Source organism: Microplitis demolitor, chromosome 4, assembly GCF_026212275.2.
Source record: "Microplitis demolitor isolate Queensland-Clemson2020A chromosome 4, iyMicDemo2.1a, whole genome shotgun sequence".
NCBI classification, from domain to species: domain Eukaryota; kingdom Metazoa; phylum Arthropoda; class Insecta; order Hymenoptera; family Braconidae; genus Microplitis; species Microplitis demolitor.
Window position 1 is genome coordinate 13,483,272 of NC_068548.1, and position 19,090 is coordinate 13,502,361.

The 19,090-nt window shown below is 31.9% G+C and overlaps 1 protein-coding gene across 4 annotated transcripts in view; it reads left to right on the forward strand.

Annotated features, from left to right (window-relative positions):
- LOC103579907 (phosphatidylinositol 4-phosphate 5-kinase type-1 alpha) overlaps positions 1–19,090 on the forward strand; it is a 228,798-nt gene that overhangs the window by 97,090 nt on the left and 112,618 nt on the right. The gene's annotated exons all lie outside the window — the stretch shown is intronic.

Consider the following 19,090-nt stretch of genomic DNA (forward strand, 5'->3'; position numbering starts at 1 on the left):
CGTAAATTACGGTAAACTAGGTCCACCAGGGTTATAAGTAATAAAAGGCATACTTCCATGACATGAGATAGTCATAAAATTTGAAGATTACTTCATTTGCTATAAAGTCAAACTGACAGGATTGAATTATAATGGATAATGCATAAGTTGTAAGGGATTAAAACCATATATGTTTGGTTTTTGGTTTGCCTCTTAACATCCCCCTGTATGGCCATATACGATACATATATGTCCGTACATGAACTACATACGGCTATGCATATATATGTAATTTTTCATGGACATATTTAGTGATTTTATTAATTCTGTCCAAACGTTCATGCCTATAAAATTTTCGGAAGGAATAGTCGAAACGTTAAGTTCAAGGACAAAAATCAAAGCTTATTAAATGAGCTCTAAGACTTCCGTTTCCGGTGACAAAAAGGTGTGAGAATTTTTGAAAGGTGAAAAGTGTATTGGGGTTTTTAGGTAGAACTAGGGGATAAAGAAAAGTGGGGAGTAGAGGGTGAAAAGGAGGAAAATTTTTTAAGTGAGGTGAAAAATCAAAAGTTTAAAGGGTTAAAGTGGTGTAAAGGTTTTTAAGGATAGTGCAGCAGGAGGTAAGTGAGGTTAGGAAAAAAGTACAAGGGGCAAGGGAAACAAGTAAAGTGTAGAATTGGATGTAACAGGTAGAGACGCTGAGGAGGGTAAGGTAAAGATCGAGGGAGGAAGGTAAGGCAGGAAGAAGGGTTTAAGAGTAGGTAATAGAGTAGCGGGAGTAGATAAGAAAGGGAGTGCGTAGGTGAGTGAAGTAGGTTGTGGTATGGGTGATGAAGGTAACACGATAAGCAGACCATGCATAGAAGGAGTAAGATTAGTAAGAAGGAGAAGTGAGGGGGAGCTAGTCGAAGTGGTGCTCAAAGGAAAAAGAAAAGAGAGGTATCAAGAAGGGGAAGTAAGATTATCGAAAGAATTAGAGGAGGCAGAGGTTTTTAAAAGAAGTAGGATAGTAGCGAGGACACCAGAGAAGAAAGGGAAGAAAACAAAAATAGAGGATATGATAAAAACGGTGGAGAGGATAATGAAGAATAGGAGGGGTCCTTTATGCGAAAACAGGGGAGGAAGTAAAGATCACGCTGGGATTACATAGTGGAGAAAGGGGAGTGGAACGAAGGTCTTAAGAGAAGGTAGAAAATAAGGATGGGAGGAGATTGTGTAGTCTCATAAGAGGAGGGGGATGGGGAATTTTAAATGAATGTGGAAAAGGAGTGTTCGGTTATGGACTATATAGTAGTGAGTAAAGTGGTTAAAGAAAGAGTGGATTAGATAAAGGTGCTAGAGGAAGTGGATTCTGACCACTTATCAATGGTAGTTTGGATTAAGGGAGGAGGGAGGAAGAAAGGTAAGGGTGAAAGGGGTGATAGAGAAAGTAGAGGGGTATGGACGAAAAGAGGGATAGAGGGGGAGGGTAAGGGAGTAGAGGACGAATAGTAGATGTTAAGGAGGAAGGTCCGGGAGGGTATAGAGAAGACTGAGAAGGCGAGGTGTGAAAGAGATGAGGAGTGTAAGGAGGAGAAATGAGGGTAAGAGAGAGTCTGAGAGCAGTAAGGAAGAAGAAAGGGAATGTAGGAAAATACAAGGAGTAGAAGAGAAGATACAGAAAGTTTTGTGAAGAGAAAAAGCAGGTGGAGAGGATGACATGGGAGAAAAAGATCAAAGCAATAAGGACGGAGGGGCAGGTTCGGGAGCCAGTGAACAAGGGGAGGAAGAAAAGGAAAAGAGTTAACGATAATATTGAGAGAAAGGAATGGGATAGTTACTTTAGAAATTTGTTAGGGGGGGGGGGTGGAAAGTAGAACAAGTGTGGAGGAAAGGGAGGTGGAGATCATGGAAGATGAGGAGAAGGACATAACTACAAGAGATAAGGGAGGTATTAAAAAGACTGAGGGATAATAAAGCTACGGGAGAGGATGGAATTCCAAATAAGGTATGGAAGGAGGTACGGAGGAGAGGAAGCGATGGTAGCGATTTGGGAATTATGTAGACAGGTATGGAAGGGAGAAGGGTGGCCGTAAGGATGGAAGAAGAGAATCGTGATACCAATAGTAAAGAAAGAGGATGGAAGTAAAGTAGGGGATTACAGGGGGGTTACGTTGTCGCAAACAGCGTGTAAGGTATACGCTACGTATGTAGGGGTACTGGAAAAGAAATTGAGGGAGGAAGTGGAAAGAGAAGCTCTTGCCACCAAGTCAGGCTGGGTTTAGGAAAGTAATAGGAATGGTGAATAACATCTTTTCTTACCATTTCATTCTCCCGCGATAACTCTTAAACAAATTAACTGATGATGACTAAGGCAGCAATCGACATATTTTATTTAGAGCTAATTAGATTTTGAAGTCGATAGTATAAGTCGTCTCTGAGAAATCAATAAAAATCTACAAAAAAAAAAATTTTTTTTCGTAATTTCTCAATATTTTCGAGTCTACTTGATCAAATGATTTGAAATGTTCAAAAAAGTTGATGGCCAACAGGCTCTTTTGATTGCCACCTTAACCATCCAAATCGGTTCATTAGCTCAAAAGTTATGAAGAGTTTACACACACACACACACTTGGACATCATTCTGAAAATAGTCAGAATATCTTCCTACGACTTTAAAATCTCGATATCAGATGAAATTTTGATTTACGCAAATTGGGATGAAAACAATAACTTTCCGAATTTTTCGAAAACCGTCGATTTTATTAATGGGAAGTTAATAATTATAGATAAAAAATAATCCTATATAATTATATATAATTATGCATAGCTACGTGTAATTATATATAATTATTTTTATAAAAATCAGAAAAAAAATGTGGGTATTAGTTGGCCATGTGTGCCAACCCTAAAACTTCCTGCTGTTTTTGAGCTTGAAAATACCCCTCTGTTTTCCTTTTTCTTATAAGCTTTTCAAGCTCAAAAGGGTTACGTTTTATGTTAAAGTTTGAAATAGTAAAATTCAAAATAATTAATCGGTGAGCGTTTTTTATATATTTGTTCACAATTATGCTCAATAAAATTAAAAAAAAGTATATTTAGTTAAAAATCAATGTAAGTGATCGAAGTAAGGATTCAAATGATTTCCGACTCATATCAGAGCGTTAGTACATGAATTATCCAAAAAAAATATTGAAAACCGTGTTTTTTCATTCTTTTATCGTTGATATCTCTCAAATGGATTATCGATTGAGACGTTCTTGACGGCAATCGAATGCTGTTATCGAGTTCTAGAGCTGATTAGATTTCGGAATCGATCGATTTGACAGTTTTCAAAATATAAAAAAAAAATGAAAGAAAAAAATAAATTTTCTTTTCGTATTTCTCAAATATCTTTGAGTCTGTTTGACTAAATGCGCTAAAATTTTTTGAAAATCTAAGTTCAGAAGAAATCTTTTGAATTCCGCAAGAACCATCTAAATCGGTTCATTCGTTGAAACGATATGAGAGGTTTACATTCACCCCCCCCCCCCCCCCATACACACAGACACACATCTCTCTGAAAACGTCCGAATAGAATCCTAGCACCTTCAAACGTCGACACATGATGAAAACTTAATATTTAAAAATTGAGGTGAAACCAATAACTTCCCGAATCTTTAGAAAATCTACGATTTTCTTAGCGGGAAGTTGAAAAATTCGAGCGTGTGCAGAATTTGAACTGTCGACCTTGCATTTGAAAGTTTAACCCGATACGTATAAGTAATAAAAAGCTGATTTGTGATAGATTCTTAGTCAACAAAATTTTGTATCTTATACATGATAGATTTTTAACCACTAAAATTTTATACCTAATTTATTAATTATTGATACATAGTTATATAAAATTATATTTAAGTCATGCACAATTATGAATACGTTAGCTATATGTTATCGGAATTAAGTTAGTTATATTTACTCATTACGAAGTGTTTTGACCTTAATCCCATACATTAGGCTGGATCAGACAAGGTCAGGCATGATTAGGCATGGTCATGCATGATCAAGGCTGGACGTATTTTACGCTTCAAATATGACCATGTTTGTTCATGCTTTGACTTGGTTTGTGAAAGTTGTCTTTCAACTTGAAGCTTAAATATCTCTTAAACATTTGAATTTATTAGAAAAGTCTAAGCGACCTTTTTTGTAAAGCAGTAAATTTCCGACAAAAAGTTGTTGAAAGCTTGAGTATATATATTTTTTGCTGACGAGTTATGGAATTTTAATCGAAAAACATTATTTTTTTAATCTATCGATTTTTAGCTTCGATATCACTTGAATGGTTAGATTTACGAAAAAAGTCTAAGAAACCTTTTTTGAAGGGCAATTAACTTCCTCCAACACAGTTCATAGCGCTTCATTTTATGTTTATGTGTTAGAGTAATGAAATTTCAAAAGAAAACGCTAATTTTTAACTTCCCGCTAAGATAATTAAAAATTTTCAAAAATTCGGGAAGTTATTGGTTTTGGTGCGATTTTCGGAAATCGAATTTCTCTCAGATCTTGACGTTTTGAGGTTCTAGAAAGTTATTCTGACTAATTTCAAGATGATGTTCGAGTGTATGTACGTGTGTATTATAACACAAAATCTAGATACGCTAAATTTTGCGCTACAACTTCGTTCTCTGCCTTTAGCCTCCAGTCTCAATATGAACAAGGCGCCAGGTAATTTTTATTACTGGAATCACCAAACCAGTAAATCATGATTTAGATAACTTTTGATCTGTGGAATCATCTCGAAAATCACGCAAAACTAAAACTAGAACTAAAACTAAAATGCTCAGAACTTATAAGCAAAAACAAAAACAGAGACTGGAAAACTAAAAACAGAGTTACGGTATGCCATGGTATCGCTCAGTGTGTAGGTTTATGGAGAGAGGGAATGGTCCGGGTTATATCATTCCAAATTCATGTAGATTATTAGCGAATTTGCAATTTTTATTAAACAAAGAATAAACTCGAATCTCAATTTAACAATAGATATAATACTGTAGTATTATACAAATAATTTCGCTTTATAATAAAATACTGAATCTAATAAAAATAAAATTAATCTTGATAAAAAATAAATTGACCTCTAAACGATGCGTAACAATACATCAGAAATAAATTAATTAATCACTAGAGCTAAACAATAATTTAATAATATTCGGTAAACTATAAAAATAACTTATAAAATCGATATTCTAGAATATTTTGCTCACATCTAGAATATATTGCTCACGTCCGTATTCTTTGAAGGTCTCCTTTCGACTCCTTAACTCAATTTCCAAAATCCAAAACTTAATCTTATCGTTATCAATAACTGACCTCTATATTCATAATCCATAAATCAAACTCAATTACTACTTTATCGGTAACTAGAGGCTTATACCTCACCAAACGTACTCACTAAACCTGATTCTGAGTATTAATATCTTTGGTAGTTTCTCTCCGGGAACAGACTTCAGCTGGGATCGTAAAACTTAAAAACTAAGTAATCTATGACTTCCTCAGCGGTACAAATGGTCATAGCTTGTCCTCTGAGGCCTGTTAGACTAATTAATTAAAAATGGCCGAACCGCTTCCACAACAGCAACGGTCACAAAATTACTGTTGATGCCTGTTAAACAAAAACTCCAAAACTGATCCCATTCTGCATCCGTCAAATTCCTTATAAACTGGAGCGCTGGCATCTCAGCTAGACCTCTGCAATCTACCAAGAAGTCTCATAGGGATAGAACTAGGTTTTATCATCAGATGATACCAGGTGACTAATTCAAGTTCCGCTCCACGGTAACACTCACTTGTCCACATTCTCAAAACTCCAAAACTGTAAACCAAAACTCAAACTTTATCATTATCCCAAACTTCAATCTCAAACCTGTGAAGAGATTCAAGAATTTATTTTTTTATTATTATTAGTAATTGAATGTTTAAAAGTTTGAAAAAAAAAAAAAAATTAAATTAGCTAGATTATTTTTAGTTCCCGATCCACCGCTAGAGCACAAAATTGTCGGTTACGCGTTCGTTCAAAGATAGTTGTTCTTAAGTTATTAAAAGCAAAATTAAAAACATTTTTTTTTTAACCTGATTCCGATCAGAGATTTTACCTGTCTTGAGTTCACTAATCGGTGGATTGTGTTCTCACCAATCGAGATACCTTGAGTTTGGTCCGCTGGGATAAAATCAAGGTAAGTTGATTTTACATTAATTAATTTTTTAATTAGTGCGTATCGCTGGATACACACTTGCTAAAAAATTAATACTCTCCCAGTATCTTCACCTTCTGTCGAGATACCGTTGGTACGCAAACCGAGTAGGTGGGGCAAGAACGATTTGATCCGCTTGTGCCTAGGGATTAGAATTAGAAACTCCTAGACGACGCTAAGTCACTAGGAAGAGGGAGCTAGATTTAAGTTCATTTAGTTCGCGAATTAATTTACCGACCGTCAGTTTATTATCAATTATTTAAGTTTCATTTAAATTATTTTATTTTTTTTTTATTAATTAACTGCATTACTCTGTATTTATTTTTATTAATATTCAATTAAATTATATTTCCTTATTCAACTATTAAAGGCAATTAAGTTCTTTTAATTTTAATTATTAATAATCCTCAATAAAATTAACCCTGGTTCCTGCGAGCTTACGAGCTGAGGATCATACCTGTTACAAACCATATTCCATATTCAATTTACATATTTCTGATTTTAATTTTTAATTTTCTTATCAAAAACCCATAACTGTAGCCAAGCGTTACTCCATATTAAATTCTTAAATTATAACTTAAATCAAAAACTGTATGAAAATCATTAATACTTGTAAGCTAAATTCTAAGTCTTAAGTTGCCATGCTCGTAAATACAATAAAATCAGTTTGTGTTTGTGACGTTCACTTTGATTTGACCCCCATACGAAAAATAACGTCACAGTATGTACGTACGTACGTATGTTAATATCTGTAACTTTTGAACGGATCAACCAATTTTAATCGTAAAGGTGTCATTAGACACAGTTTATTAATATCTTAAAGCTGTGGAGAATTGAGCTTAATCGGTCAGTTGCGTTCGGATCAAAATCTAATAAGCTTTAAAACTTTATAAGTCGCGTCGAATGCCACCTCAACCATCAAAATCGGTTTATTCGTTCAAGAGAAACCGTGAACGAAAGAATTAAAAAAAAAAATTTCTTTCAGTTTTATTGAAATTTCTCAAAAACGACTCGATAAATCAATTTCAAAATCGAAGCAGCTCTAGAACTCGATAGAACGCGTCGATTGCTACCCTAACCGTTTTATTCAGTCGATTCGTTTGAGAGATATCGTTGGAGAAAAAATGGTAAAAACGTTATTTTTCGAAAACAACGGCATAAAAAAGTATTTTCAAGCTTGAAGAGCTCGAAAATGTATTTACGGCAATTTTTTCGAGCTCAAGGAGCTCAAAAATAGCGGGAAGTTATGGGGCGAACCCGCAGGCTCAGCTAATAGATCAATTTTTTTAAACAAATCAAACTTTGCACTTGAACAATATCTCTCAAATGGTACGAGGTAGAATTGTTATACGTTAAAGCAGGCATAAGAGTAAATACCTGTGACGAGCGTAGATAGAAGCGCCTTCATGTAAAAAAAAGCCGAATCCTAATATATTCAATATTAATATGTGATAGGGTGAAAATTCACAAATTATTGTTGAGATTGTTAATAATAATTGACAGTTGCATGGTCACTGGGTATCACTATTCATAGATTATATAATTAATTAATGTAACGGGACGGTTAAGTCCACCTCCGTTTGACGGGAGGCCGATACCACACCCTTTTGGGTATACTCGCGCAGCGAAATCCCTTCTTTTCTATCATAATGTTATAAAGCGAAACATTGAGCAAGCTCAATATTGGTGGATGTTATAACCCTTAGGAACGGAGATCCTTTGCGTGTGAGTGCCGAACCGACAGCCACTATGAGTCCTACCTCACTTGGGCATAGCTTATATATCGTCTGACTTAGGTATAGTTAATTTATTAAGCCCAGTAGTTAGCGAAAGTCCTTTAAATTTGACGAATGAAGGGAAAAAAAGTTGCCAATTAACGCCAGAGGTCAGGTGACCACCAGTAAAGAGGGTAGGCCCAAATTGGGTATAAAAGGAGCTGATTTAGCCCACAAGAGTCAGTCATAATCAGCAGTCTCTTCCCTCGAGAACAAAACCTCTTGGGAAACAAGCTAAACGGTAGCTGGTAGCTAGTTTAGCTTAAGACGACGAACTTGCGATTGGTTGGTAACCAGCAAGTTTAGGCTATTAAGATTGCTTTGCGTCGAGTCCTAGGGAGCGTTGACTGGTAGCTAGCTTCCTAGTGTTGACTTATTACTTACCGTTGAATCCAGCACCAGTGCGATAAGGAAGCCAAGGCCAGGTGGACCAGACTCCGAGCAAGTGGCGCGAGAACCAAGGTAAAGAACCAGGTGAAAGTCGTTACTGGTAGCCGGATTCCGATTGCATTGGCCTGTCCATCGCGAGGACGTGGCGAGCGGTGTTGAGAGTCCAGGGGACTCGCACCATTTAGATATTAAGGTTAAGCGTGTGTGTGTGTGTGTGTGTGTGTGTGTGTGTGTGTGTGTGTGTGTGTGTGTGTGTGTGTGTGTGTATGAAGTGGTCCTGGGGACGTGTGTGAAGAGTCCAAGAGACTCGCGTGTATACGAACCTAGACGGTACTTATAAAGATTAAATTACTTAGACTAAGCGTGATAATTGCTCTATTCACCTTTCCCAAATTTATCATTTCTAATACTGGAAAACCGAGATAAATACTTCCAGTGGCGCTCTTTATTAAGGTCGGTAAAGTAACCGGTTCAGCTCCTGAAAGAGAGGTCCCCCGCTATAAGTAAGTTACCAGTTACTAAACTATATATATTAGGATGATCCAAAAAAACCAACCTATCTAATTTATGGCTTAAAAAGGACCTATATGCCGAGCAAAAAATTCTCTTATTAGGAAAAAATTTTAACTCAATTTTAAAAAGTGTCGGTAGCCATTTGAAGTTTCTCACTTAAATAACTCGCAAAAAAAGTTTTTTTCATTAAAAATATTTTAAATTTTGAACCGCTTAAGATCAAAATTTGGCTCTAAAATAATTTTTAAGGTCATTAAATTTCCTTGAAAATAGTCCTGAAAGTCGATTTTCTAAACTCGATATTTTATCTACTTACAGGCCATCAAAGGCTACAGTAAACAGAATTATACAGTTTTAAGGTTCTATTATTAAAAATATCAATACTACAAGAAAACTCTTGGACTAAAATTTAATTAAGTAATTAAAAAATTTGTTCTACATTTAGTACATTCGAATCACCAGCAACACCCACATTGTAATAAGTAATATTTTATTAGCGATTAAAAAAAAAAAATATATATATATTAGGGTGATTCGTTTTGAACGAACATTTTTTTTTCGCTCCCACAGCAAAATATCATTGTACGCATAAAAAAAAATTCCCTGCAAGTTTCAGCCCTTAATCTTACGTCTAAGTACTTTTATTTTGATTTTGAAGTTTTCCTATTTAAAATACATAGGAATATAAGGTTTTTTTTTTAATTCCCTATAACTTGGCGGCATTTCATGGCACTATAATGCCTATAGGGGTGATTCGTAGATAATTAGCTGCACTTTAAATGTGCTCACGACAATTTTATTGTAACTCGTATATTTCAGTTTTTATGCGAGATAGAAATCATATTTTTAAAGAAATACTATATTTTTTGCACGTAAAGGCTAAACGGTTAGAGTTACAAAAAAAAAGTAAATGAAAATTTTGTAGGAAATTAAATTCTCTACAAAAAAGGTCCCATTCATGAAATCCATAAAATCCGTAGGTTAAAAGATATAAAACATTTAAGAATTTTTTTTATTAAATGTTGAGAGAATAATAAATTTTATGTGGTTTAAACTAAAAAATTATGCATTTTTTATTATTTTCTCATGTTTCTATACAGCAAGATAATAATCTGCGTGATTGTTTTGTTGTGCACTTTCCTCCTTTATTTTTGGCAATGAAAAATCTGTATATATAATAGCTAGTGCAGAGATTGGCAAGTCAACTCCTTTTTCGTCTAAGAAGATATGAAATTCTAAATCGAAATCTTGCAGAAAGGAGGCACTGTAAGCGCACCGTTGTTTGACCTTGAACTTTTTTATAATTATTCATAATAGATGCACTTTTGAATAATCGCTATGCACTTGAGCTTTCTATAAATTAAATTTCTTCTTGAAGGTCCTTACTATATTGACTATATCTTTAATTATATTATTCAGTTTTTTGAGGTTACTTTTTGCTGTTAATTGCTGTGCGTGCAGATAAATATTTTCTCTAGATAAATAATTAAAAAATCAACAACATTATTTGTTAACGTAATATATTAAAATAATTCATTCATACAGTTAAAAAAATACGTAAATTATGACGGAAAAAATTAGTATTAGTAAAGTATACAATTATTTAATTGGGTTCGAGTCGACTAAACTAAATGAAAATAAATTACCGACTTATCGTGATATTATAAATGTTTTTATGTACAAGCATCGTTATTTGAATTTTACAATTCGACAAAGCTCAACTGAAGTAATTAATGATGTGCACGGTATATGGAACAAATTTTATATTCCGATCGGTCGTATACAACATTACATGAAAAAATTTGAAAAATTTTATAACTTATATAAAGAATTAAAAGTTAATCGCAACAAAAAAAAATCACCGACTCAACAAAAAATAATCAAAAGTTTCAATGAAAAATTAGATCAATTATTCGATATTGCTAAACGCAATGAAACTGAAATTTTGCCAGATCATTTGCGTAAATATCTAACAGAATGTCGTGAAAACAATAGGAGTTATAAATCTGCACCAATTGAAAATAAGTTACCGGAAGATTCATCCATAGAGTTGAGTCAAAAATTATCACAGACTTCGATATCAGATATTGCCAGTAGTCAATCGTCAAAATGTAGTGATTTTAAGCGTGCTCATTCTGATTATGAGGACGAGAGTCCTCCAGCTAAGACTAAAAAAATAAACATCATGACACCGGACCTTGTTTCCACATTAGATCGTTCACAAACCAGCAATAGGCAAGCAATGTACATAATCACTTCGGTACTCGGCAGTCTTGGATTAGATATCGATGATTTTCATCTAAGCTATTCAACCATTTTTAATGCTCGTAATAAATTCAGAATAGATATTGTGCATTAAAAAATGATCATAATATCGCTAAGTGTCTTGTCGTCCATTGGGATGGAAAATTACTTCCCACTGTTTTAAGCAAAAAAAAAAATGGAACGACTTCCGATTGTAGTCTCCGGAGTTGGTACTGAACAACTACTTGGCGTTCCAAAACTTGACAATACAACAGGATTTAATAAATCTGAAGTTATTTTTGAGGTGTTGAACGAGTGGAATATTGTTGATAGAGTAAAAGCAATGTGTTTCGACACTCCCAGCGTTAACACTGGTAAATTATTTAATTATACGAACAGGAAAAAAGAAGGCTCGAAAATTTATCAGTTGGCAACGTATTTTTTACTTTGAATCCATATTGATATACTAATAATTGTGAAACAAGGCCATAATTTAATAAAAGATAGAATTTTCTTTTTATCAAAATTTGAAACATATAAGAAAACAAGCTTCATGATTTGCTAAAGTTAATTTAATAAATATTACTTATTTGATTGATGTATGTCATAAATTAAATAGATTTCACATTTTAATTATTAATTGATATCTAAAATCAAAGATTTTTATTTACTTTTTAAGATAATTCATAGTAGTAATTTTAAATTCACAAAAATGAATAAACTAATTTGCATAGAATATATGAACATACTAATTAGTGATGATAAATTCCGCTTCTAACTATTTTGTATTAATCTTCGAGATTTATTAATTATTGACGAAAAATATCATTTTTTGCTTTTTTCTATAAATTCTTTATATTCTTTTTTTTCGGTATAGAATTACTTGTTTGTAAATTTGTAAATTAATATTGTTTCGTAAAAATATGATGCCACTTCAAAACATTTTTTTTAATTTTTATATTAATCTTAATGTAGGTCTTCAGAACGGAACATGCACTTTATTAGCCCAAAAATTACAAAGAGATTTATTGTATCTCGCATGTCATCACCACATTTTTAAAATAATTTTATGCAATGTAGTAGAAGTTGCTTGGCCAATTACAACAGGCCCAAATGTGCCTATTTTTAAGAGATTCCAAGATTTTTGTGAAAATATTGATCCATCTCAATATGATATTGGAATTGATGACTTAGCAATAAAAGACATTCTTAGTGAAACAAAAGAAGATAAACTTCGTTTTATAGAAACTCAACTTAAGGTATTAATTATAAAAATTAAAATATTAGTTAGATAATGCAACATATAGAATACTAGTTTAAATAAAAATTATTTGATTTATTTTAAATGATTTCCGATCATCATGTCCTATGATTATTATCCTCAACATAAAAATCCAGGACTAAAATATCCCGAACGAAAAAATCTGAGACAAATATAGATATTTTCAGGATTTATCCTGGTTGATCAGGGTTTTTTATTTAGGATGTTTTTGTACGGATGAATGTGCTAAGATTTTATTATCTAGTATTTTCTTGTCTCAGACATTGTGGCCGGTTACCATTTTAAATATTTTAATAATAGTCAGTTTACAGTTATTAATAATTAATTTCATCAGTTTATGGTAATTAAATGATAAATACTATAAAATAATTAATATCAATTGGTATTTCATATTATTTACAGTTTTTTTCATTAAGATCATTTACCAAGAGATGACCATCGTGAGTTTTTGATGCTTATTTATATTTTTTTGGGAGGTGTTCCCAAAAATGGCGTAAAATTTAGAGCTCCTGGCGTAATGTACCACGCGAGGTGGCTATCCAAAGCATTGTATTGTTTGAGAATTTATTTGTTTAGAAAACAATTTTCAATAAAAAAAATCAGATGTTGACGCTCTCCGAGAAATATGTGTTTTTTTGGTTTTATTTTACCTTGAAAGCTGGTTTACTGCTATGGATGCGACAAAAGCTCCGAATGGTGATTTGAAATTATTTCAGAATTTATTGATTTACAAGAACACGCATTCGAAAATTGCTGAAGCTGCTCTAGCAAATTTATCCCGTCATCTTTAGTACCTGAACGAACAACTCGCTTGTTTAGCACTGTTTGATCCAGCCGTATTACATGAACAAAAAGTAAAAATGGTAAATTCGATTAAAAATAAAGAAACACATGCTATTAAGGAAAAACGTCTCATTCTAAACAAAAATAAATTTAATTTATTGGCTACGAAAGAGATAAGTGATTTTGTTAGTCAGAAATCTCTTTTCATTTTTAAACAGTTCGAGTAGTCCACTGGTTTTCTTGAAATTGATCCTGACTTATAGGAATCTAATAACGATTATAAAAAATGCCTAAAAACATTTAAGCAGCTAAAAGTTGTGAATGATACAGCGAAACAAGGGGTGACATTGGTCGAAAAATACAATCAATGTCTCACACAAGACGAAGAATAAAGGCAACTAATTATACAAGTAGTCCAAGACCACCGCAAAAAATATCCATCATGTAAAAAAGAAAATTATATGTCACAGAGCTCTTAACTAATTAATGTATTAGCATATTTTATTCTACAGTCAGAAATATACGGTAAACAAATGAGAAAATAATAAAAAATGCATAATTTTTTAGTTTAAACCACATAAAATTTATTATTCTCTCAACATTTAATAAAAAAAATTCTTAAATGTTTTATATCTTTTAACCTACGGATTTTATGGATTTCATGAATGGGACCTTTTTTGTAGAGAATTTAATTTCCTACAAAATTTTCATTTACTTTTTTTTTGTAACTCTAACCGTTTAGCCTTTACGTGCAAAAAATATAGTATTTCTTTAAAAATATGATTTCTATCTCGCATGAAAACTGAAATATACGAGTTACAATAAAATTGTCGTGAGCACATTTAAAGTGCAGCTAATTATCTACGAATCACCCCTATAGGCATTATAGTGCCATGAAATGCCGCCAAGTTATAGGGAATTAAAAAAAAAAACCTTATATTCCTATGTATTTTAAATAGGAAAACTTCAAAATCAAAATAAAAGTACTTAGACGTAAGATTAAGGGCTGAAACTTGCAGGGAATTTTTTTTTATGCGTACAATGATATTTTGCTGTGGGAGCGAAAAAAAAATGTTCGTTCAAAACGAATCACCCTCATATATATATAGGGGAAAAACTGGAATACAATACAAATAAAAAAGTTAAAATTCCATTTATTTTATGAACTCAGTATGTAAATTGTATTTTTCACTTGCTTCATTAAATCTCAGTCCAAGAATTTTCTCGTAATATTGATATTTTTAATAATAGACCTTAAAACTGTATAATTCCGTTTGTTACAGACTTTCATGGCCCGTAAGTATACGAAATATAGAGTTTAAAAAATCGACACGTAGGACCTTTTTTAGGAAATCTAATGACCTAGGAGAATATTCCAGAGCCAAATTCTTATCCCAAACGGCTCCAAATTTATAACATTTTTAATGAAAAAATTTTTTTTTGCGTATCATTTAAATGAGAATTTTCAAATGGCTGCCAATACCCTTTAAAATCGAGTTAAAAATTTTTTCCAACGGGAGAATTTTTCCCTGTGTATATAGATCTTTTTTAAGCCATAAATTCGATAGGTTGGTTTTTTGGATCACCTTAATATATATACCCATACATACATCTTATCATAGTGTAGGTAACTCATGTACTGGTCTCTCATATGTACACTAGCGCTAAGTATGGCAAACGCTACTTACATCCATTTAGAAATATTTCTCTTTTAGTATCGTAAAATTTGTTACTTACATTAAAAAAATATAGATGCAGCACTGGAAAGTTTAAAAATAAACACAAGAATAATTATGTTTTTATATCTTATTTTTTATTCCTATACTTTTAACGATACCAGTATAGCATTTTTTTTTTTTGAACAGAACTTAATACAACAATCTTTCGGTAAATTTAGGATAGCTAGTTGTAAAAACTGTTTTGTAAACAGTAAGTTTTCATATAAAATATTTGATAGCTTACGGTGAAACGAGTATGGTCCATGACTACGAAACTTTTATAGTTGATTTTCCATAGGATTTTTTTCCGTGACCCCAAAGTAAAATTTCCTCAGCCCGTGGACCCTTCGAAAAAAATCAATTTGGAAAATTTTTGTTTCGCGCTATTTCTCATAATTGCGTAACAACCGTAGCTCTAAAAAAAGTGAATTAAAAATCTCGAAACTAAAGATTTTAAGCTTCAAAATGCTTTTTTTAAATTTTGATACGATTATTTTTTATGGAGATATAGCTCTTTTAAAATCACTAAAATATTTCTGTTCTTCTAATTTTTTGCATGAGTGTATTTCTATGAGGGTTTAAAATTTTCAAAATTTTTTTCGAGGTACCTACTTTCTATTTGCTGGCTGCCGTATGGCATGATATTTTTGAAAACAATTAGTACTATGTTCTGATTAATTACTTATTTTTGCAAAATTTAGTGATATATTCTGGTTAATCTCTTTTCAACGCAAATTAGCAATAACTTTTTGCTGTTTTTGCAACTCTGAAAAAATTGAGAAATATGAGAAATAAAAATAGTTTTACCTTCAGTTTTTCTTTCACATTTATCAAAAACAAATTATTAATTGAACCACTTTCGAAATCTATTAAGATCTAGAACTCAATAAAATGCGTCGATTGCCACAAGAACCATCTTAATCGGTCAATTTGTTCGAGAGTATCCCTGAATTAAAAAAATGATTTGGAATAATTCAAAATAATTTGAAATGATTTAAAACAATTTGAATCGACTAATATATAGACATACACTTAACATGAAGCAAATCATTTTTCTTAATCAAGGATGTATGGTAGGTTAAAGAAATATTAAAAACGAATTTTCTTTAAATATCTTCAAGACTACACCGATCAATTTCAAAATCAGTGCAGGTAATAGCATCAAGCATAAAATCGTATCAGGCGTAATTTATTGTAATCGGTTTCGTTTAGCAAGAAAATATCGCCAACAAAACATTTAAAAAGTACTGACCTCTGAATTTTTTTTTTGATATTTTATAATTTGAGGTTATTATCTATTTCAAAGCTCTTTTCACTCTATTTAGATTTATAACGTATACTATGCCGAAATTTCGCGACGGAGACGCGAAATCTCTCAATATAGCGTATGAGGTCGCCCACGCGTGATAATAATAATTATAATAAATAATAATAAACGATATTAAATGACAGTCAATATCGGGATCGAGTTAAAATAAAATAAAAATATTTAAATAATGATTAAATTATAAATAATAAATACTTATCGTGCCTGGACCAGATCCTCAGGCTGGGTTAGTGCACGCAGGCGCCAGACCGTTTACTTAAACGGACAAAATTAATTCAGGGGGAATTTACGAGGGGAGATCCGAGCAAGTGACTTGTAACAAAGCGGATAACACTCGAAAGAAATAAAATAAATAATGAAAAAGAAAAATAGTAAATATATAATAAATAATTACATACAAATAATAAATAAGATCGGAAAGATGAAATAAAGCAGTAGGAAAAGATCCAGGGAAAATAAATATTAAATTTTCCCCGACAGCTGTTGGTTTCCGAGTTTTAATTTATATAAACAATATAAGTATATTATAATCTTACACAATATTTAATTCGGTGCAAATTAATAACAATAATAATACCTGGTAATTGTCAGAAAAATAATACCGCAATATTACAATAAATTATATAAACTAGATAGCCAAAACAAAATAAATATAATTTAATTGATAATATAAGTTTTTAATATCAAATAAAAGAAACAATTATTTCACTTAAATTCTCAAGATGATAAATAATAATAATATCTTTATTTCATTTACTCTCTCAGCACTTGTGAGAGGGAGAAAGATACGGGATTTTTCCTCACTCACACTCCAAATAATAAGTTTTCCGGTATTAAACCAATTTATAAATTTTAAAATAAAAATTCAAATTACAATTTTAGACCGCTGGGGCAAGTAAAATCAAAATGAAAAAAATATAAAGTAACTCAATTATTTTATATAATAATGAATATAAATAATAATAAATACTTATAATAATGCTTAATATTTTTTTTCAAATATTCCGAGTGAGAATTTTTCACCCAAGTAGTGATGTCAGTACTTGAGGAATTTACTCAAGTGCTGTATGCGCTCTATAGATATATATACTATAGGTGTATATATATGTATACCGGCAACGCTTCACCACGCTGCACTCAACTCATATATATACATATATATACGTAGAAATATCAGAATATATCCACCAATGATAAATAATAATAATAATTAACGATAATTATAAACAATGCAAATCATATATCATCCAGTATCAATTATTAATAAATTAATTTCCCTCGCCGCGGCGACCAACAACTACCGGGGGAGGTTATCACGTGAGAAAATATGCCGTGAAAAAAATTCAAAGTACTTACTCAAAATTTCTCCAATGACTCAAAATAATATATATTGAAATAAATATATCAGTTAATTCACCCGGTGAACTTCAATAATTATTTTCTCGTTTTCCAAAATAAATAATTAATACATGGTTTACAATTGAAAACTGCGTCTACACACAATGCTAGTCCGATCTTTCTGAATTAATTCCCTCAACCTCCACCTGTTGATAGTCGCACACGTGGCACCACCGTCGCCCTTAATTACTATTATAATTATTTCTAGTAGCCCTGGGCCTAGTATTAAATTAAAATATAAAATATAAAAATAATTCTTCAGTACCTGAATGACACTTGATTAATTAATTAAATATATGAACTATTTATGTATAACTTATTCCTATTTTTATTTTACCCGGTACTGAAATAATAATTATTTAAAAATTATCAACTTGACATCGGAATTTTAGCCGAGGTATCGATTTACCGTTATCCGGCGGTCAATATTTTCAACTAACTGACATCCTTAGTCGGATGACAAGTTTCAATAAAATAATACATTAAACAAATGTTAAGGCACAATGTTACACTAGATTATGCCACCCAACTATTCCGAAATCATAAACAAAAACTTATATTATACAAAAATCAATTATTTGCATTTTTAAATTATAAATTAAAATTCATTCACACATGTGCTCTCTCTCATACGCAGCGCGCATGCGCTAGCACCGTGCACGGATCGCTGTCTCCATCGGCGAAATGGCGGAATGCCCGCGTAACGACTCAAATTCAAATATGTAATTAAAATAATTAACTTACAACTAAATAAAAATTAAATAATTTGAATCGTTACGTGACAGACTGCTTACATTTAGTTATATTCAGTTTATGCGGTCTCTGAAGAATAAGCGTACAGGGAAATTCAAAGTTTCATTTTTAGTAGACTTCATAAAAATCTGACTATAGCTTAACGTCCTAGCCTGTTTGGCAATGATGTGAGCGTGTAATTCTGTAATCACTTAATTACCGACTTCGAATCAAATTAATTATATTGTATATCTATAATATAGAAATTATTATAATATTCAAGTAATTATATAAAATAATATAACATAGTGATAAAATAATATTATTTAAGACACTTGAACGTCATGCATATGAATAATGAATTAATAAATTTATTTTTTTGTATTTCATGAAGTATAAAAAAAAGCTGACTGCTCGAATAAATCCTCGAGACGAGCAGCTGCATAAACATCTATTTTGTTTTAAGATAACTTTTATTAATAGATAAGTGGCTCACTAGATAGTAACAAAAACTGAGATTCCGTGAGACTTTAGGTCTGATGCCCAAACGCCTCGTTTGATAACGCTACTCTGGTTTCTCTCGACCAAGAGAAGTCAGTCTAAAATATAATTTGGTCGAAAGCAGTCACGTTCCCTAATAATGCAACTTTTTTCTCAGTTTTCGAAGTTATATTATTTTATCTTGAACAAATTTACTTCAAAGTTATAGTAAAAAAATTATCGGATTCCTATTCCTACTT